At 39.9% G+C, this 17514-nt stretch overlaps 1 protein-coding gene across 3 annotated transcripts in view; it reads right to left on the bottom strand.

Annotated features, from left to right (window-relative positions):
* Nucleotides 1-17073, bottom strand: part of onecut — a 38189-nt gene extending 21116 nt beyond the window's left edge. For 2 of the 3 annotated variants that reach the window (XM_065221356.1, XM_065221354.1), the window contains exon 1: nt 16781-17073. The gene's annotated coding sequence lies outside the window, so the exon portion shown is untranslated. Of the gene's footprint in view, nt 1-15909; nt 16387-16780 lie in introns of those variants that run through there. The other variant, XM_065221355.1, reaches the window with a different exon arrangement.
* Between the last annotated feature and the right edge of the window lie 441 nt (nt 17074-17514).

Genomic DNA, 17514 nt, shown 5'->3' with positions numbered 1-17514 from the left:
CCGTAGCTTTTTCTTGTGATTTCAACCAGTGGTAGCAACGAAGACGGTGTTGTGGAACCAGGCTAGGCTTCCCGGCGGTCAGACAAGACGCCCCCTGCCAGCTGGTGTCAAATTGTTGCCCCTAGTCTCACGGTATGCATCCCCCGTTCACCACCACTGTTTGAACCGACCCCGGATCGGCCGGACAACTGCAAGTTGCCCTTGACGGGCCTGCCCATCGTCTGTGCATGCCAACGTAGCTCATCGTCATCAAAAACAAGCGCAAGTACACCCGAATGTCTCTCTAAAAACTCTCTCTAGAGCCCATTGTGGGCCGAATAAATCTAGCATGTAAACCTATTTGTCGGCTACTATTACGTCAGGAAGCACTCCCTAAGTTCCTTCTTTCTTTGTTCTCGATTTTCGTGCCCAAAAAGGGGTGTACAAGCCTCGCTCTTTTTGGTCCGCATTTAGAACCGCTACTTTGGATCATCTCCACCTAGTTTCTAAAAATTGATTGGTTGCTATTCGTTCAGGAAATGTCCACCGACAAGTGTGTGGCTCCTGCCAAGATAAGTGACTGGGGTTAAAGTTGCGTAACAGTGTTCAAGAATAAGCGACCCCGTGCTCTGTGAATATCCTTCCTAAGAGAATTCCCTTCGGAGCAGCCTGGGAGGTAACACACTCAAGTCGCCATCGGACGTAAGCCTCTACCGGATTCGTACCTACCCAAATGCCCCTAATTTGGGCCCATACATAAATGCAGCAATCGACTAAATTTTCAATAGTGACCAAAACTATCCATTGGACCGTTCATCTAGATAAAATAGATAAATAGCAGATTTTTAGCGATGGGTCCAATTTTAGATCCATAGGCCAACATTAGAGCCATTTCCCCTATTTCTTCAGAATTCTCAAAAAAAAATCCATCTCAGAATTCCTTTGAGATTAAACCCTCAAAATTCGATTCGATTGGAATTCTTCTCGGAATTTGGAGTTCTCTTGGAAGTATCCTCAGAAATCTCTCCAGAAATATTTTAGAATTATCCGCAGAGATAATATTTGGAGTTCACGGGATTTCCATGGAATTATTATCAGAGCTCTCTAAAAAAATCAGAACTGATCTTGAATTCTTATTAGAATTGGTCTAAGAATGCTCAGTCAATTTTTCTCAGAACTCTAGTTAAAAAGCACTCTCAATTGTATTGGATTTTTTGACGTTGGATAACGTCTTTCGGCAACATACGGGGGTACAAAATTGAAAACAGTCATTTTGGATGCGTTACGAAAAATCAAAAGATTTTGAACGATAATAACTCAACCGTCTCTCGATAGATTTACGAGATAATGGCATCAATCGATTGGAAATATTTCTAGCAATTTGCTGAATGTTTCAAAACTATTGATTTCATTCTGTAAACTATTCAAAAATGGTTAAAAGTAAACCATTGTCTAAAGATGTTGAAAATCGATTGATTTTTTTTAATATTCTTATACTTTCTCCAACCGAGACATCAGATGCGAGTATCTGACACCTATGATATTTTCTGTTCTACTATATAAGCGTCCAACAAGGTCACCCGTTCCATCATTGTCTATTCGATCTGCAGCAGAGCAGCAGTATCAGAGCAGCGGAAGCAGAGCAACGGCAGCAGAGCAGCGGCAGCAGAGCCTGGGGGCGAAAGGGCAACTACGCCGAGTGCGTTTTTTTTTTTTTTTTTTTTTAACTCTTTATTTGTTCCAAATTCAAAATAAATTACATTTCATTTTAACCTAGGTGCTCCAGTTACTGCAGTAACGTACCAGCCTTAATTGTTATGATATATATCTAAGTGTTTTTACATTGTTCATGTCTTGGCAATTCAGTATTTTAAACAGGTTTTTTAACCTGCATGTCAGTATAACAATTGATATCTTAAAACTAAAAACTAAAACTAAATCTTATCTAAGTATAAAGGGAATTAATCGTTGCAATTGAGGATTGCAACGATTTTTGCCTGAAATTATTAATTATTTTGTTGGACATTTGTGCTAAAGTCTCAACATTCGAAATTCTATGTACTTCGGTTGTACTGTACCAGGGAGGCAACTTCAAAATCATTTTCAGAATTTTGTTCTGAATCCTTTGAAGTGCTTTTTTCCTGGTAGTGCAACAACAAGACCATATTGGCACAGCGTAAAGCATGGCCGGTCTAAAAACTTGTTTAAATATTAGAAGTTTATTCGTCAGGCAAAGTTTGGATTTCCTGTTTATAAGAGGATACAAACATTTAATATATTTGTTACATTTAGCTTGAATGCCCTCAATGTGATCTTTAAAAGTTAATTTTTGGTCAAGTATTAATCCAAGATATTTCACTTGGTTTGACCAGGAAATTGGAACTCCGTTCATAGTGACTATGTGACTACTACTAGGTTTCAAAAAGGAAGCCCTGGGCTTATGTGGAAATATTATAAGTTGAGTTTTGGAAGCGTTGGGAGAAATCTTCCATTTTTGTAAATAAGAAGAGAAAATATCTAAACTTTTCTGAAGTCTGCTGCAAATAACACGAAGACTTCTTCCTTTAGCGGAAATGCCTGTGTCATCAGCGAACAAAGATTTGTGGCAACCCTGAGGCAAATCAGGGAGGTCCGAAGTGAAAATGTTATACAATATAGGCCCAAGAATGCTACCCTGAGGAACTCCTGCTCTAACAGGTAGTCGATTAGATTTGGAATTTTGATAATTTACCTGCAGAGTTCTGTCAGTTAAATAATTTTGAACTAATTTAATAATATAAAGTGGAAAATTAAACTTTTTCAATTTAGCAATCAAACCTTCATGCCAAACACTGTCGAATGCTTTTTCTATGTCTAGAAGAGCAACTCCAGTCGAGTGGCCTTCAGATTTGTTTGAACGAATTAAATTGTTAACTCTTAAGAGTTGATGAGTAGTTGAATGCCCATGGCGAAATCCAAACTGCTCATCTGCAAAAATTGAGTTCGTATTGATGTGAAGCATCATTCTATTCAAAATTATCTTTTCAAAAAGCTTACTTATTGAAGAAAGCAAACTTATTGGGCGGTAGCTAGAAGCTTCAGCTGGATTTTTATCCGGCTTCAAAATTGGAACAACTTTTGCATTTTTCCATTTATCAGGAAAGTATGCCAAATGGAAACATCTGTTAAATAATTTTACCAAGAAAGACAAGGTACTCTCTGGGAGTTTTTTGATGAGGATATAGAAAATTCCATCATCACCTGGAGCTTTCATATTTTGAAAATTTTTAGTTATAGACCTTACTTCGTCCAAATCAGTCCCCCAGGAATCATCAAAAATATTTTCCCGAGAGAAAATATTCAGAAAATCCCGAGCAACCTGATTCTCAATAGGACTAGTAAGACCCAAACTGAAATTATGGGAACTCTCAAATTGCTTAGCAAGTTTCTGAGCTTTTTCCAAATTTGTGATCAAAATTTTACCACCTTCTTTAAGCGCTGGAATAGGCTTTTGAGGTTTTTTCAAAATTTTTGTGAGTTTCCAAAAGGGTTTGGAACTCGGGTCTAATTTAGAAATATTATTTTCAAAAGTTTTGTTCCTCAGGGCAGAGAATCGCTTTTTAATTTGTTTTTGCAAATCCCGCCAGATAGCTTTCATGGCAGGATCGCGTGTTCTTTGATATTGTCTCCTACGGACATTTTTAAGACGGATCAAGAGCTGAAGATCATCGTCTATTATAATTGAATCGAATTTAACCTCGCATTTTGGTACTGAGGCAGCTCTTGCTTCAACTATAGAAGTAGTCAGAGATTCAAGAGCGTAATTAATTTCATCTTTGGTTTGCAAATGAATGTTTGGATCGAAGTTATATTCCATAAATGTTCGATACTGCTCCCAATCAGCTCTATGGTAATTGAAAGTAGAGCTGTTGGGATTACAAATTATTTCTTGGGATATTTCAAAAGTTACTGGAAGGTGATCAGAACCGAAGTCAGCATGGGTAACCAATTGGCTACAAAGTTGACATGAATCAGTTAAGACCAAATCAATAGTGGAGGGATTTCTTGCAGAAGAAAAGCATGTTGGGCTGTTTGGATATTGAATAGTGTAATAACCTGCAGAACAATCATCAAACAGAATATTACCATTGGAATTGCTTTGAGCATTATTCCATGAGCGGTGTTTTGCATTAAAATCACCAATAATGAAGAATTTAGACCTATGACGGGTAAGTTTCTGGAGGTCACCCTTGAGAAAATTCTTTTGCTGGCCTACGCATTGGAATGGCAAATAGGCAGCTATAAACGTAAGTTGTCCAAATTTTGTTTCAACAGAAACTCCCAAAGTTTCAAAAACTTTGGTTTCAAAAGAAGAAAGAATTTTATGTTTGATTTGTCTATGAATAATGATGGCAACGCCACCACAGGGTCCATCAAGACGATCATTTCTATAAATCAAGTAATTTGCGTCCTTCTTAACCTTATGGGCAGGTTTAAGGAACGTTTCAGTTATAACGGCAATATGCACGTTATGAACTCGTAAAAAGTTAAATAGCTCGTCTTCATTATCTTTAAGAGATCGAGCATTCCAATTTACAATATTTAATGCTTTAAAATCCATTACTGAATTTTAAAGTCATGACAATATTATTTGCAAATTTTACTCCAGTTTGAATAGCATCAAACATGGAGTTAGATTTAAGCATATCAGAAATCATGTCAATTAATGAATTCTGTAAAAATTCCATTTTGGGGGCAGTAATGCTTCCTAAGTCAAAATTGTCAAAATTTCCGTTAGAACGTTGGTTAGTATTTTGATTTCTACCCGCTGCAATAGCAGCATAGGTAGCTCCATTAACTCGCTGAACATTGTTAGCAGCGAGGGGAGTAGGTACAGATGAAACATTTGAAGCAGGGGAGATATTTGTACCTACGGGTACGAATGTAGAATTTGTTCCTCGCTGACCATTGTTAACAGCAGAGGAATTTGTACCTGGACGGAAACGTGGAGCGTTTCCTACCTGACGGTTAGAACGAGATTGTAGGATCGCTTTGCGAGTCTTACATTCCCAAAAATTGGATTTGTGGTTTTCACCACAATTTGAACATTTAAATTTCTTAGGATCTTCCTTCACAGGACAGTCGTCCTTTGCGTGAGAGGAATCACCACAATTCATGCATTTAGCTGGCATGTAGCAATTTTTAGTTCCGTGACCCCATCCCTGGCACTTACGGCACTGGGTGAGGTTTTGGAAATTTCCTCCAGTCTTCCTGAAGTGTTCCCACTTCACTCGGACATGGAGCATAAGGCTAGCTTTTTCTAAGGCCTTAAGGTTGTTTAGTTCACTAGACTTGAAGTGAACTAAATAAAAATCATTAGAAATCCCGTTGCGCGAATCGCCAGGACGGGATTTCATTTTCATTTTGATTACTTGGAGTGGCACAACTCCAAGTAATTTTGCCAGGTCATCTTTGATCTGATCCAGGGATTCACCACTGGGCAGTCCTTTCATGACAACCTTGAACACACGTTCAGTTTTGGTGTCGTAAGTAAAAAATTTGTGCTTCTTCTCAGTAAGATACTTGAGAAGACATTTAAATCCGTCCAAGGTTTCAGCCAATACACGGCATTCACCCCGACGTCCAATTTGTAGTGAAAACTTAACTTTCACGAAATTCAAAAGTTCCATGCGAAGAGCATGGAAATCGGTAGTGGTTATCACAATAGGGGGAATCTTTTCCTTCTTGGCATTAAGCCGGGAAAGTTTACTAGAATTTTTCTTGGATGATGGATCATTCTCATCATCCGTGAGCAAATCAAATTGATTACTCAAATTAATTTCATCAGAAGGGGGGTCAAGAGTTTGCCCCTTTCTTTTGCGTTTAGGCGCCATGGCGGCAGTAAATTTTTATCCAAATCGATTTCCAAGCAGATTACTATAAGAATCTGAAGGATCGAAGAGGAATTTTCCAAATCGATATCCAAGAAGGATTACCTCGGGTAGGGTCCAAACAAGGATCGAAGAGGAATAAGAGTTGAACAAGGTAGAAAATTTTTACAGGTTGAGCACTGAAAAGTGCTGTTTAAATTTGTTGTAGCTTTAGGTAGTAGTAACACTTCCTTCAGCAAAAAGCAAATAGATCCGCACGGCAAGAGAGCACGATGCGGACTGAGCCGAGTGCGTTGGTGCCAGTGCTCCGGTATACTGGGCCGCCGTCATGGAATGAACAGCTGCTGCAGTTCTCAGTCGGTCGTATTCACCGTCTGCTCCGCAAGGGCAACTACGCCGAGCGCGTTGGAAAAATCAAGACGTTTAACAACGTTATCAAGAAAGAGTTTAACGATTAATTTTCTCATGCCTTTCCGACACTTGAATATCGAAAGTTGAATCTTCGCAGAGCCATAGATTCCATTTTTATTGCATTTCTACAAAACTTATTTCAGAATCGAACTCGTCTTCACAGACTGTGTGAAGAAGAACGATGCATCATCGAGCACAACCCGTTCCGTTCCAAAATCGTCCTCATCACAACCTCCAAAACAACCATCTACCCTCTCGACATCTCGAGTGGATTTCCCGGTTCATCATACCACCTAGCGCTGTTCTACTGATTGGTAATAATATTTACCCGGAGTTCACCGCACTCGTGGTTGAAGCAAAGCGCCCGGTATGCAAACCGCTCATCAAAATCGCCATCGCCATCCGGTACCCATGCTCGGCATAACCATCATTCCAAAACCACAACCAAAACGGCCCTTTTCAGGGCCACCAATAATTCGACAAAGAGTTAGTTTTGAAGACAATTTCTTTTCAGAATATCACAGTTACACTTAAATTTGGGGACTATACTGGGGTGTGGGAACGCTGTAAGGGGAGATGCTGTCTGTCTTCGAACTATCAACATCATTCCAAAGCTCCTCCAGGGCGACAGAGTAGAGCAAACCCAACAACATCAGCCCAACAAAACGGCCCTTTTCAGGGCCACCAAATTTTCACAAAAGAGTTATTAAGGAATATTCCTAAAATATAATATACACAATTAAGTACAACACATAACAGACGTTATCCAACGCCAACCCTGCGGTCGTATCTAGTATACAACCCTTCCAACTTTTTTCCAAAATTGTTTCAAAGTTGCATCTCGAATAATTTAAACAATAATCAAAACCGTCGCTCGTATGTGTCAGTCTCTGTGCCGGATTGTTCACCTCCGCTTAAGCCTTAAACCAGCTTTAACTATATGGGTAAACCTGGTTTAATATTTAAGTGGAGGTGAAGAAGTCGGCCCTCAGTGCACTTAATTTTACTTGAGACTTTCGTAGTCTGTACTTTAGCATTTTTCTCAGAAATATCTTGGTGGCATCATTGTCTTAAAATTTTCCTTTGGATTTTTTTAAAGTTCTTGATATTTCTTCAAAGACTTCTAACAATCTAGCACAAACAAACACCCTTGAAAAGCTTCCAAGGTTTAAAATGTATGTTTGAGGAATATCTTCCCCGATTAACCAAAGATTGACTATTCAAAGTTATTTTATTTAAGTTTGACTTAGTTTCATTCTCGAAGATATCTTAAAAAGTGATTTTTTTTTTAAATATTTGTTCTACAAACTTTCCACCCAAACGATATAAAAATGTGTAGGCATAATGTTCCTTATACTGTTTTAGAAATTTCGTTCAAACATAGTTTTCGTGCAGATTCTATTGATTGAGTGATAAAAATCAGAAAAGAGGCCGTTATAGCTAAAATTCACAAGACAACAGAGCCAATAAAAGTTTCAATTAGATTGACAGAACATAGTTGCATTGCTATTCAATGACGACCGATGACTGTTTCATTGATAGATGTTATTTTTAGAAATATGAATCCTCAGTAAACGTGTTTTTTTTTTATCAAAGGCAAGTGTCACTCGAGCCATAACAGCAATTTATAAAATAACGAACATTTTGGATATTTAGCTGATGTAGGGTAAATGCTCCTATAGTTGCGGTACGTTAGAAGCGTTAGGTTCCTAAAGTTGTGTATTGAGTCTCCATGCACAAATAAAATTTGAATGTTTCCATATTTCTTAATGTTTAGCTGTTTAAATATTTAACATTTATAATGTGTGACATACCACACAAAACTTATAAAACTACCGAATCGATCGACACACAAATCATCAAAATCCATTGATTATTGGCCAAGTTATTAGCATTTAAAGTCTGACCAATTTTCGTTGCATTTCCCTGGATTGGCACCCTTCGCGAAAGACGTAGCCCTACTTCAAAAAATAAAATTCAAAACTCGGGCAAGACCACTTTGTGATATTTTGGTTTTAATTTATTGTTAATTTTTACATAAAATTAAAAAAAAAAACACATTTATTTTTTATTTTTCCCAGAAATATATTATTTTTCTATGCAACTTTGTCTTAGACGTCATCTCGATCAGAAATGCTATTTTCGGGCAATATTTTTTTTTAATATCAAGGCTCCATTCTAAAATTTAAATCAGAGAAGATCGATCTAAAAAATAGTATGATTGAGATAAGTACTCTATACCTAGGAATGTCAAAAAAATCCTATACCGGACCGGCAATCTCTAGCATGGTCTTGCTTTGTAGCTACGCCTTTACCGACTTACCTAAGGGATGCACATCATGGAATAGTACGAATAAGATTTTTAGTACTCTTCAAACTGTTCTGGAGCTAAAATCTTGAAGATCTACAGACTCAATAGAAGTTCTCAAAATCTCTATGAGCCCATGAAGCTCAAGACATCCTCTTGACAACATGCGCATCATGGATTGGTATCAGTTAGAATTGTAACATCCTCAAAACTTTTTTGGAAGATCTATAAGGTTAATAAAGAGAGCCTCTTGATAACATGCGCATCATGGATTGACATCACTATGATATTGATTTAACTTCAAACTATTCTGAAGCTAAGATCTTGAATACCTACGGGCTCAATATAGTCTTCCCAAGTAGCATTGCAAGTTTTATCGAGGGATTGAAGCATTTTTCAAGTCTAAATAATGGTATACAGAACTCTTATAAAATCAAAATTGATACGTGGGTTGACCAATGTCCTGAAAATGTTTATGAGTCCGTGAATCTCAAGAGAGTCTCCTGACAACATATTCAACATGGATTTATATCAATAACATTTCTAATACACTCCAAACTGTTCTGAAGCTAAAATCTTAAAGTTGTACAGGCTCAATAGAGTCTTGAATAATGTCCTGAAAATCTGTATGACTCAAGGGGTAAGTCACTCAGCACAGTGTGCCAAAAGGAGATTCGGCACATCCATCTGCACACCTTTGGCACAATCTAGGCATCGGATTGTTCATTAATTAAAATGGGAGCACTGCTGGACAGCTGTATCGGTCAGCTCGTATCCCAGCAGCCAGGTCTACAGCGAGGTAGATTTGCTGTAGATGGTTTCCTCGTCTACGTTGACCGCCGTCAGAATGCAATCCACCTTCTGCAGTGACTCATCATGGGAAAACTCTGGTTCCTTCCAAAACATTCAAGCTGTCAGAAGTACCGGGTTACCAAATATACCATAATATTTTTTTTTTTATAAAAAACCGCAGTTAACCGGCGCTGGTGGTGTAGCGGTAAGCGTGACTGCTTTCTCACCCCAATGGATCTGGGTTCAATCCCAGCTGAGGTCTGAGGCATAAAAATTTCTGGTCACGTCTTCCTTCGGAAGGGAAGGAAAGCCGTTGGTCCCGGCCCATGTAGCGAGGACGGATCGAATAAGAAGCAACTCGAGGCGCGAAGTCTACTCAGATACTACAAGCTGACCTGAGCATGTTCAAGGATTTTTTCCATGCTAAGAAATAAACAATTACAAAGGGCGTATTATAAGTTGATGTAACTCAACTACAACTTAATTGAAGATCAATTGCCTTAATTTTAAAAATTTTAAAAATATTTTAAATCAATGTGAAGACCACTCTAATGTTAACAATCACCACAACACAAGACCTTCATCGAAGATCCTTAACGCCTTAAAAGCAAAAGATTTCCAGAATATTTTCACATCTTCATTGAGTCTGACATCTGAATTGTATGGAGAGAATTAAATAACTTATTGATACCATTCCATAAGCTGCATGTTGTCAAAAGGTTCTCTTGAACTTCATGCAGTCATAAAGATTTTATCATCCAAAATTAGCAATGCATGATGTGCATGATATCAAGAGGCTCTCTTGAGCTTCATGGGCTTATGCAGATTTTGAGTACATTGTTCAAGTCTTTCATTGAGTCAGTAGATCTTCAAGAACTTAGCTCCAGATAGCGTGAAGAGGATTAAAAATGTTTCCATGATGTGCATGATGTAAAGAAGCTCTCTAGAGGACTGTTCATGATCTTAACCCTAGTATACTTTGGAGAGCAATAAATATCATAATGATACCAATTTATGGTGGGCATGTTGTCAAGAGGAGGGATTTTAAGGACATTATTAAAGACTATATCGAGCCTGAAGAACTTCAAGATCTTAGCTCCAGCATAGTTTAGAGAGCATTAAATACAAGGGGTAAGTCACTCAGCACATTGTACCGAAATTAGATTCAGGCAGTTAATCAGACCCCATTAATACCGTTAATTAAAATAATGCTGCAACTCACACAAAACAAACTACAGAAGTCTATTCATCATCCTCTATAGTCGGTCTCCAACAATATTCCCTATCGGTTCCAACTCTTTCCGGCTGCTGATAGACCGTTGCTTTTCACAACACGAAAAGCTAGCTTTCTGGTCTGCCTTTGAGGACAATATAAAACACAGGACTTTTATTATAGGTACTATGAACACAAAACACCAAAATTTCGCACACCCGTCGCTTCCCGCGTCATCCTCAATCCGATTTATCCTTCACGGTAAGAAAAAAGTACCCAAAATTGAGTTCCTTTCACGCATCACGTGGCTTCCGTGGGGCTACGTAAAATTAAGTTAAAGAAGAAAACTCAATTTTGAGTAATCCTGATCATGAATCCACGTTGACCAAGTTGACAAAAAAAATAATAAAATGGAGCAGACTGGAACCGAACCATGGACGTTGAGATTACGGGGCCCGTGTGTTGACCACTCGTCTATCAACGCTTGTGAAAATGAAATGGTTAAAGGCGCATAAGAGCAACCTCAATGAAAATAAACTTATATTTGAGTTCATTTATTATTACTCAATAGTTGAGTAAATTTTAACCAACGCCGCTTTTCTAATTCACTCAACGGCGGACCTCAAATGATAGAACCCAACGTTGAGTTTTTTTTTAAACTTAATTTTGAGTATTTTTTCTTACCGTACGAGTATTTTTTCAATTGAGATTTCAAACCAAAACATTCAAGGTGTCAGAAATATCGGGTGGCTGGGATGTGTAACAATCTCAGCTTGCTCTATGCGGCACACTGACAAAAAAGATGACCCAAGATTAGTGTGCGGAGTGACCTACCCCTTGATTAAATAGCTCATTGTTACCATTCTATGATGCAAATATGATTATGAAGCTTTGCAGAGGTCAGATGATGTCAGGATTGTGCGTATCAAACCACATGAATCCTATAGAACATCAAGATCATGACTCCAGTGCTTTTTGTAGAACGCAGTCGGTAGAATGGTCGAGCTCTGAGAGGGCCAGTTTACAAGCAAGGTTATGCGCGGCATTCCATAGCTCGGGCTGTGGTGAATCGATCTGGGATCTTTTACCATGATTAGAAGCGGAACTAAATATGATAAAAGCGTTACAAATAATGCACACACACATGCACTAGAGTGTGATGCTCGAAAAAAAAAACAATCATCAAAATTTCCACTTTTCACTAAATTTGCTGTGGTTATTCGATTCCGGAGTTTTTACCACCGACAAACCGACATGACACTTAATTCTGACTTTTGCTCGAAAATCGCAAACGGCCGATTTAAATGTGCAGTGATCCGAACTGTCAAAAGCATAGGATTTTTTGATCTAGATAAAAATAACTTGTCCAGTATAGATCAGACACGAACCAATTCATAACTTTTGTATGGGGGTTCATGGCTTAGCTAAATATTTCCCGCGTAGTTATCTATCGGTACTCTAAGCACGTAGAACATTACCCCAAGCCACCAGATCCTAAAACCCTTATGCCATACCCAAGTAACCAACAAGCCCGTTAATCGCCCTTTTTGGTACATACGGCAGATATAAAGTTCGGAAACCCTATATTTACCTTATATCGCAAAAAGGGCGATTATCGGGTAGTTATCGGGCTTGGTGGTTGTAGGAAGTAAGAGCAAGTAAGCTGTTGATAAATAAATATAAAACAAATCTCGGTTTTGTCCAGTGTATGAATTGATCAACTGAAGAACAATAAGAAAAAGGAGGGTAAAGGGTGATACGGTCAAAATTTGGTCAATATCAACTTGACGTATTTCTTTCAATTTTGCATTTAAAAAACCTGAACACCCCTCATTTTGAAGGTGTGTGTGTGTAGAATGTTGCTCCTATTTTGATTTTGGAATTCACTCTTCAGTTGTCAAAATGCCGTCCAAGCAAGAAGAGCAGCGTATCAAAATTTTGCTCGCGCATCGCGAAAATCCGAGCTACTCGCACGCAAAGTTGGCAAAATCGCTAAAATTTGCCAAATCAACCGTTACAAATGTAATTAAAGTGTTTGGGGAACGTTTGTCGACAGCCAGGAAGTCTGGATCGGGGGGAAATCGAAAACCGGAAGCCGCTGAGACGACAAAGAGAGTTGCCGGTAGTTTCAAGCGAAATCCTAACCTCTCTCTCCGAGATGCCGCAAATAAGCTGGGTGTATCGTCTACAACCGTGCATCGAGCCAAAAAACGAGCCGGACTATCGACTTACAAGAAGGTAGTGACTCCAAATCGCGATGATAAACAAAATACGACGGCCAAAGCGCGATCCCGGAGGCTGTACACGACGATGCTGACGAAGTTTGACTGCGTGGTAATGGACGACGAAACCTACGTCAAAGCCGACTACAAGCAGCTTCCGGGACAGAAGTTTTATACGGCAAAAGGAAGGGGAAAGGTAGCAGATGTTTTCAAGCACATGAAACTGTCAAAGTTCGCAAAGAAATATCTGGTTTGGCAAGCCATCTGTACCTGTGGCTTGAAAAGCAGCATTTTCATAGCTTCCGGGACTGTCAACCAAGAAATTTACGTGAAAGAGTGTTTGAATAAACGTCTGCTGCCTTTCCTGAAGAAACACGGTTGTTCCGTACTGTTTTGGCCGGATTTGGCATCTTGCCATTACGGTAAAAAGGCCATGGAGTGGTACGCCGCCAACAACGTGCAGGTGGTTCCCAAGGACAAGAACCCTCCCAACACGCCAGAGCTCCGCCCAATTGAGAAATACTGGGCTATTGTCAAGCGGAACCTAAAGAAGACCAAAAAAACTGCTAAGGGCGAGCAGCAGTTCAAGGCAAACTGGCTTTCTGCGGCGAAGAAGGTGGACAAGGTGGCTGTACAAAATCTGATAGCAGGGGTCAAGCGTAAGGCCCGGCAATTCGGATTTAGAAAAGCGGAAGCCCAACTGAATATTTTTCCTGAATTTTATACTAATTGAACTTGAAAAAGAAATTTAATTTGATTTTTTAAATAAACGATTTCACCGATTTACACGCGTTTTCCCTTGACCAAATTTTGACCGTATCACCCTTTATATGAAGTACACTGCAGTTTCCAGTCAGTTTTCCGACGAATCTATACACGAGCGGTTGAGATGTCGAAGAGGAGCGTTCTCAAGGGTAAAATTGGCCCGAGGTCCGGCTCCAGGCCTGGTCAGCCTGGACGGCCCGGACACAACAGTGGTTACTTGGGTAGAGTGCAATAAGGGGGTCACCTCGCCGCACAGTTGCGCAGGGAACCCGGTAGCGTGTCTAAAACGTCTAGCGCCGTGGGTATTCATTCTACAGATTTGCAGTCTTGGACAAAGTTGCTCAGTTTGTAAGGGCCAACTTTTGGTGTTTTCTGAATATTTCATATTACTGCTGCATATTTTAAACGGACGGTCCTACAAGGATGGTTTCTTGTGCAAAGTTATGTATTTTATAGTTATTAGAAATGTTGTCGAAGCCCATCTGTGCCTCGTCAGCACCTTGATAAGTGTGTAAGTAGCCAGCGCAGGTGAGCTGAAAAACATGAAAAAATTGTCCCCAAAACCCATGTACTTCGGTTAGTGACTTATACCACCAGAAAGGGGTACAACTGCCATACCGTGATAGCTAGTAAAAGACATATCAAACTCACCGATCACCTTTTCAAGGTATCACGACCATACCATAGTTGAGTGTAATGATAGGGGTACCTACATTGGTGTGTTAATATAATTGCAACTGAAGGAAGAGGGTACCAACAATTCTTAAAAAATCAGTCCGGTAATAGTTACCTAATTGAGTGTTAGCTTTAGCAAGTCCTGGACTGATAGTAATCATAAAAAAACATTCGTACCTAAGTAATACAATCACCCGGCCTACTGTGTTGGTGAAATATACCACAGTAGGCTGGGGTGAGGCATATCATGTCTGAGTTTTGCGATATGGGGCACTTTGAAAATATAATTGGGCATAGATTTTATACCTCAATACATCATTTTTGGAAACCGAAAATCAACCTATTGGCTCCTTGCATTGATTTCCGGTATCTACATGCTCTCCTCATATCGATAATACCAATATTAACCTCCTGAAGAACTTTGCTACAGACGGCAACATTCTAGATGCTGATGGGTTACAGATGCAGAGTATAGAGAAAGTTCAGATGCACACTGGCACCTAGTAGTGAGATAATTCTGAACTAATATGTTCACCTATAGAAAGGCCTATACCCCCTTTCATCCAATTTGACGCTAGTATCGCTACATTTTCGGTTGAAAATTACCACTTGGCACTACCGGCACTTAGTGTCTAGTGTAAGTTGTGCAACGCCAGCGCCATCATGTTGTCAAAGAGGGTTTTTAAGTGGGTAAGTCGGCGTTGGTGGTGCTTAAGCCGAATAGGAATCTTTACACAAGTTTTTACAGAAATTTAGTTCGACGCCTGTTCTCTGTGGTGTAGGCACTCAGTAGGTCATGTGCATCTTCTACAGGAAATAAAATACCCAGGTAATCAAGCAGCATTAACACAGCACGTTATCAGCTAAGTGCTAAGTGGTTACCCGAGTAGACGAGCATATCAATTCAATAGCAAGTTTTACTATTAAAATTGGGAAGCAGAACATCAAAAATTGTTATTAGTTTGATTGATTTAAGAGGGACAACCTATGGGATCATAACTCAGAAATATCAAAGCCAGTTGTTACCATATCTAAAGATTAGCAAAAATCATAGCAAATAATATCACTTTTTACTATTATATCTCATTAATTGGTAATTTGATAAAACTAATCCATTTATTGACATATTAATAGCTTATTCAGCTATCTGATCAAAATCAGTCCATCAATTCACGGTACCAAAATATAATAACAATAGCAAATTATGCTTTGATTGCAGCCTAAGCTACTAACTTGTTATAGCGCACAACTTACCAATAATATAATAAGATAATTATAGTTAAATTTGATAATATTTTGCACTGGTTTTGCTATTTCCCTCTACCCGGGTACCTGGGTACCGCGTAACTCCATGCCAAGCGACCTCAAAGTGCAGTTACCATCACTTAGCCTAAATGTTTCACGTGTTTCGAACTGAAAATGATGAAACTCGCACTGACTTTAGTAAAACAAACATCCACCAAACGAATAACAACAAAACCATCCAAGCTTGCTTTGATGGCTATCCTCCATGCTCAGCAGTAGCCCATTCAAACTTCAAATGCACACACACATTTAGCAATACACGTCCGTTTCTCACGATATGTACTAATAGGCGCTAATCCACCGCAAATAGAAACCCCTAATCCGCAGTTTATTCTCACTTTCACATCCAGGGCACACCGAACTACTCACTTATGCGCTCAAGTCTGCTGTCAAACCGTAACACACATAGCTCAATAGCCAATGATAGACCATTCTGGAATTGCGTATCCTCTTCCGTCACTATCCTCAGATCATCTATGCCTACTCATAGGCGCACACTATTCGCGAGAAAAAAAAAAGAAAACAAAAACAATCCTGTCACCATTTTTAAAGGGACGAAGAAAATCTTCCTCCGAAAATGAACGACGAGAGGCGCACACACAGAGTTTCATTCACCAACTTGTTTTGACCACCATTTTTCCCCCGTATTCACGATATATGCGCTACACACTACTAACTGTTGTTGGCTCACTGTAGCAATGAACTTTTCCTCAGGTGCATTGAATTGTTGATGATCCGTCCCTTCGCTGGTTGTTGGGATTTACATAATTTCCTGCGCTCTCCCCCTCCCTTTATCGTCGTTTTCCCTCACAAACGCACGCACACGAGATTCTTCGTCATATTTTCCATCGAAGGGACACCACGGAAGGAAAAAAAAACACAGATCACTGACGGGCTACTAGGATGGTTGCAGGCACTGGGAAATTGTGGTAAAAGTCCATTTCAGTCCATTTTTTTTTCTTTCTTCCGAGAACACCTGCCTTGCTCTTCGTCCCCTTTTTTTCACGGAAAAGACAAATACTACAACCCCTTGAAAAACACTCGCACTCGAGAGGGGGAGCCCCCTGCCATCACGGTTTCGCACTTGGTGGAGGCCATTGAAAGCAGCAAGGATGGCAGGCACACACAGTCAGTCCTTTTTTTTTCCTTCCTTCCCACCATTTACCCCCAAACGGGAAGTGTGAGATCTAAGCAAGCGGGGTGCACTAAACTACGGTGGTGATTCTGCTACTCGGCCTACCTGGATTCATTTTCTGCGCTTCTTCCTGCTCTCTTCCGTTCCGGACACTAGAACCGACGACCGTCGACGAGGGTGCAAAATTCTCTGCTGCTGCCACAACAGTCAATCACCATCACCATCGTCCAACTCCTTGCGCTCCTTGCCAATGAAGTCGAAGTCGAGCAGACCAGTACAGGTACCTCCGTTAGGAGCCGTGTCGTGTGTGGAGTCGCGAGAAAACGAGAAAATGGAGTCGCTCGATGGAAAGTTGAGTTTTTCCCTTTGCTTGTGAGGAGTCGGGTCGGGTGAAATGCGCACGGTTGCCGTGGTTGGCTGTGCTGTGAACTCGCTTCGCTCGGTGGTGATTGTGCCGTTCGGGGTTGTAGGGTTTCCCTGTGTGCGTGTGCTGAGGGGTTGATTTCCCTTTTTCGCAATGGGAAAATGTGTACATATACACGGTTGGGGGATGATTGTGGTAAAGTTTTGACGACGTAGGGGTGGATTCGAAATTGGCGACGAGAATGATTCTTTATGTCAAGTGTTTGGTGAGGGGTCTTTCGGCTGGAATGCTATGCAACGGGCCTCGCATAGAGTAGTTAGCTAATAGTACGTTCAGACTACAGAGTTATAACATGTTATAGCGCTATCTTGATGGTGATTTCTGTGTTGCAAATATTTGACAACCGTTATAACATGTTATAACTCTCCAGTCTGGACAGCGTTTAAGGCTAGGAATACCATCTGGTGAAGGTTGA

Source organism: Ochlerotatus camptorhynchus, unplaced genomic scaffold (assembly GCF_037179485.1).
Source record: "Ochlerotatus camptorhynchus isolate MF236.1 unplaced genomic scaffold, CSIRO-AGI_Acam_v1.1 ptg000141l, whole genome shotgun sequence".
Classification (NCBI taxonomy): Eukaryota; Metazoa; Arthropoda; class Insecta; order Diptera; family Culicidae; genus Ochlerotatus; species Ochlerotatus camptorhynchus.
This window is presented reverse-complemented; position numbering and strand designations above follow the sequence as displayed.